Below are 5,000 nucleotides of genomic sequence, written 5' to 3'. Positions count from 1 at the left end.
CCCAATATGGGGAGATTAAAGAAGATGTTATCCGGCTAAAGTACAGAGCTGATCATGAATTAGCCGGCTTGGAAAATGGCAACAGGCTCGTGAGAATGCTCTTAACCGAGAAATCGATCCCCTATTCTCTTCGGATTGGAGGAGAGTGGTGTCGGATAATCCACAACAACCAGCAACCTGTGTGCGGAGAATGCAAAGAGTTAGGCCACACTAGGAAACGATGTCCGCAAATTGAATGCAGGATTTGTAAAGAGAAGGGTCATTTGTCGTATGTGTGTGACAAAAGGGTCATTCAAGCTGAAGAACCGAGAAAGCAGGAGGATCAAGGAGTGGAGGTTGTACCTTTGGCACCGGCGAAAACGTCTAGCGATAATGATGCTGCTAACTGAAAAGGATCTAATGATGATGAAGAAATCATTGTGCAAGAAGAGAGTAATGAAACGGTTAAGGACACAGTTGATACATCGGAGGCTATGGACACGGAGCATGCCGTTCAAGGGATGCAAAAGGCAGATTTCGGACTCTGATTCGGACGGAAAAACTCAGCATCGACGGGCAAGAATCCACCCTGTCCCAAATTTGGGTGCTGGTAAGCAAAGAGATAAGAATGCTGCTACATCTGCTGCTAAAAAGGCCCATACCGATAATGTTCCATGATGGCATATTCGTATTTATTCTTTTTTTCCCTGATTCCATTAATGACTATTCTGGCTAGTATTAATTGCAATGGCCTTCGCTGTCCGGACAAACGAAAAATGGCTTTTTCTTTTTTTTGAGAGGAACAGGTTTGACATAATTTTTCTGCAGGAAACACACTGGACGGTTGACTTAGATTTGCAAATAAAACGCGAGTGGGAGGGTGATGCTTTTTTTGCCCATGGGACGAACTCTTCTCGAGGTGTGGCCATATTGATTGCTTCGCGCCTGGATTACAATGAGAAGCAAATTCGGAGCGATAACGAAGGTCGTGTTTTGAATATGCTTTTGGAAATTGACGATCGCACCCTTAACTTGATTAATGTTTATTCCCCATCAAAAGATTTTCAGCGCCGTGCTTTTTTCTCGGGTTTGAATAGAGTTCTGTCGGATTCAAACGATAACATCTTGGGAGGCGATTTTAACTGTATTTTTAACTCGCGCTTGGATAAGCTCGGTGGGGTTCCTAATGCGCGTCAATCCGCGTCCGTGCTTCTAAATGCCCTTAATACACGTTTTAGTTTGGTAGACGTTTGGAGGGAACGACATAAGGATGAACGCAATTTCACGTGGACAGGTCGAGATTGCTTGACTCTGACCATTGATTTTGAAAGAATTGAACGCGGCCCGAGGTACTAGCACTTTATTAACGAGCTTCTTGCGGAAGGTGTTTTCCAAGAAGAAATCGAGCGTTTCTGGTCGAATTGGGTTGAAGAGTTCGAAAATTTTGCTGACCCTTTTGGTGGGAGAAAGCAAAGTTAAGCTTTAAGCGGATTGCTATTAGACGGGCGACGATTATTGGAAAAATTCGGCGTCATGAACGCTTTGTTTTACAGAGTAGATTGGATAAGCTTCAGGAGCGGGCAAAGAATGGTACTACTAGCGATATAGAGCAATATCTCTTAGCAAAGGAGGGATTGAGGCACTTCGAACTTAAGGAGTTTGAGGCTATTAAAATACGAGCAAAAGCGCAGCTTGTCGAGGAAGGTGAATTTCTCTTTAGAAATGTCGTCGTTCAGCACAAACCATACGTGTTTTAACGAAGGATAACATGGATACCGTTACTGAAACTAGGGGCTTGCTTGGGGAGGCCTTTTCGTTTTATAAACAGCTTTACACGGCGCAGCCTTGTGACGAAAAGGTACAAAGAGAATTCCTAGATGGAGCATACCCCGAACTTGTAGAGAATGTGCGAGACTCTTGTGAAGGAGAGATTACAGCTTGGGAGTTAAAAAGCGCTGTTGATGCAATGGAGAAGGATAAGTCGCCTGGTCTTGATGGCATTACTACCAATTTTTATAGGCATTTCTGGCGCCTGTTAGGTTATAAATTAGTTCACGTCTATAACCATGCGTTCCGGGTTGACCGCCTTTCGGTGTCACAACGGCGAGGAGTTATTTCTTTATTATTCAAGAAGGGTGACCGTACTTAGTTAAATAATTGGAGGCCCATCACTCTTCTTACGACCGATTATAAGATTCTATCTAAAGCGCTTGCGAATCGGCTACATGAGGTGTTGTCGTTCATCATTCACTCGGACCAAACTGCCTCCATTAGGGGGAGAACAATCAATGACAATGCTCGGTTATTACACGATGTAATTGCGTATGCTAACACTTACTCTGTGCCACTTGCTGTTGTAAGTGTCGACCAGATGAAGGCCTTCGACAGAGTATCGCACGATTTCCTGTTCAAGTGCCTTAAGCGCTTTGGCTTTGGCCCTTCCTTTATCCAGTGGATCCAAGTTCTATATAATTCTGTGTCAAGTTCCGTTTAGGTTAACGGCTGGTTAACTGCTTTTGTCCATTTGGAGAGAGGATTGAGGCAAGGCTGTCCGTTATCTATGCCTCTATATGTTCTAACGGCTCAATCCATGGCTCTCAATATTCGTTCAAATCCAGGAATCCATGGTGTTAAACCTCCTGGTTCCGAAAACGAAGTTAAGTTCTCCCAGTTCGCTGACGACATGACCCTCTTGTTCACAGATGAGCAATCCATTGTGGAAACCTTTCGAGTTTTCGACCGGTATAAACTCGCCTCTGGGGCTAAAATCAACCAAAGTAAAGGTAAAGGACTGTGGTCTGGAGCATTTTCTAGGCGAACTGATCAGTTGCAAGGATTCGAATGGTTTAATGACTATATTCCCGAGAAAATTCTTGGCCAATTTATCGGGAATATTGACTTCTCGCGGGTAAACTGGGAATCAAAGATACAAAAAATCAATAGCATTGTTGAGGCTTGGCGCAATAGGGACCTTAGCTTTAAGGGTAAAGCTTTGGTAATAAATGGGCTCTTAACGTCCACTTTATGGTATCATGCTACGTCGCTATCCCTACCATCCTGGGCAGTGACACAGATAGAGGAAGTTGTGTACCGTTTCTTTTGGAATGACAAGCACCCGTTAGTCAATAGGGGTATTTTATCCGTTCCTTTGAAAGAAGGTGGTTTTAACGTGTCTCGGCTCGAACTCAAGATAAAGGCTCTTAGACTCCATACACTGCGTAGACTACTCACTGGAGAAGAAGCTCATTGGAAGCATTTTACATCCCATTTTTTACGTGTCTCAGGTATGCAACTTGGTAAATTGACCCTTCCTACGAACTTTTCGCCACGTGATATCGACAGTAACGTTCCTGCTTTTCGCAAGGAGCTTCTTTGCGCTTGGATCAATCACAAATGTTATCATGAGAGTACAGATGTCCCTGATTCGTTGGCGGATATTTTCTCGGAGCCTCTGTTTAAGAACAAGCTTATCAATGTTAATATGAAGCCTCTCTTTTTCAGAGACTGGGTTTCATGTGGCCTCGTTCGCGTTAAGGATATTTGCTATGAAGCTGTCCCGGGCTTTCTGCCCATCAACGCTGTGCATGAGATTCTTATGGACCATGACTCCTGCAGAGATCGTACTTTTAAATTAATCAGACTGCACGTGAGCTGAGTGAAGTTCTCGGAGCCATTCCTGTGAAGTGGAAGTTGAAAGTAATCAACGGTGACTCTGTGTCTCCATCTACTGCAAGGCCAAGTTTTTCTATCATACTATCTGCACCTGGAAAACCTCCCACAAGTATACTTGATTGCAAGATTCGCCATTTCTACCGGCATCTTCATAAAAGTGAGCAAATTTCGACTCCTGGGCTTGATTACTGGCGTAATAAGTTTCAGCTTCAGGCACCCTTTGACTCGTCTTTTTGGAATACTGTCTACTCACTTCTGGTTACTAATATGCACGGGGACTTAAATTGGAAGGTTGCCCATAAAGCGTTACTAACGGCCTTGCGACTGAATAGAATGGGTGTCTATGTATCGGGAAATTGTCATCGCTGTGGCATCATGGAAACGATCGAGCAAGAGTTGGTTGAGCGTCCTGTGGTATGTCATTTTTGGGACCAGGTGCAAGGCTTTGTTGATAAGATCACTGGAAGCAGTTTAACTCTTACCACCAAGATAAAGCTCTTGGGATGGATTCCGGAAGATGTTATTCAACTATCAAAGAATGTGGTTAATCTAGTTAACTGGACCTTAACGATTGCTCGTTTTTCAATTCATAAGGCTGCGGTTAATTTCAGAGTTAACAAGGAAGTTACCCCGATACTTTCAATTTTTGGAGCTATTGTTAAGTCAATTATCCGTTTTCAGTTTAAGGTTTATGTGTTAAAAGGAACGCAATATTTGTTTTCTGGAGTTTGGTGCATTGGATATGCATTTGTCAAACTAGAGAACAACGCTTTAGTATTTACGATGTAAGCGTTTATCAAGATTCTGCTTGTAACTAGTATTTGATTAATGTATATTTTCTTTTTACTTGTAAATAAAAAGCTAACGTTGGGCCTTTTTAGAAAGAAAAAAAAAACAAATGGCTCAGGGACCGATTAATCTCTCCCTCTTTGGATCGAAACTAGCACGGGGGGACCCCAAACAGAGTTTTTGCAATTTTTTTTTTCTCATACCCTTTGATTACTATCTGGCAAAATACGTCCAGCTTTATCCACGGTCCCATCTTGTAACGTCATCACTTTTAACGGTCAGGTAGAGCTTTGTCCACTAACTTGTGCAGGGAGAAGAGATATTTCAAACTATACGAGAATGAGCACAATTCAGTGAAGGAAACTGGAGAAACGGCCAAAAAAGCCATGTAACACTGACCTGAAATCTCCATGAAAAGCTTGCTCCATTTTCCACCTACCTTTCTGAGCAACTATTTCTAAGATGATGAAAGGTTTCTCAGAAACTCTTCCCACCAAAATAAAGCCTACCAAATGCCCAGCAAGTTGAAAAAAAAAATGAGGCAAGGAAAGCGAAAAGAG

Source organism: Montipora capricornis, chromosome 6 (assembly GCF_036669925.1).
Source record: "Montipora capricornis isolate CH-2021 chromosome 6, ASM3666992v2, whole genome shotgun sequence".
Classification (NCBI taxonomy): Eukaryota; Metazoa; Cnidaria; class Anthozoa; order Scleractinia; family Acroporidae; genus Montipora; species Montipora capricornis.
Note: the sequence above shows the minus strand (reverse complement) of the source record.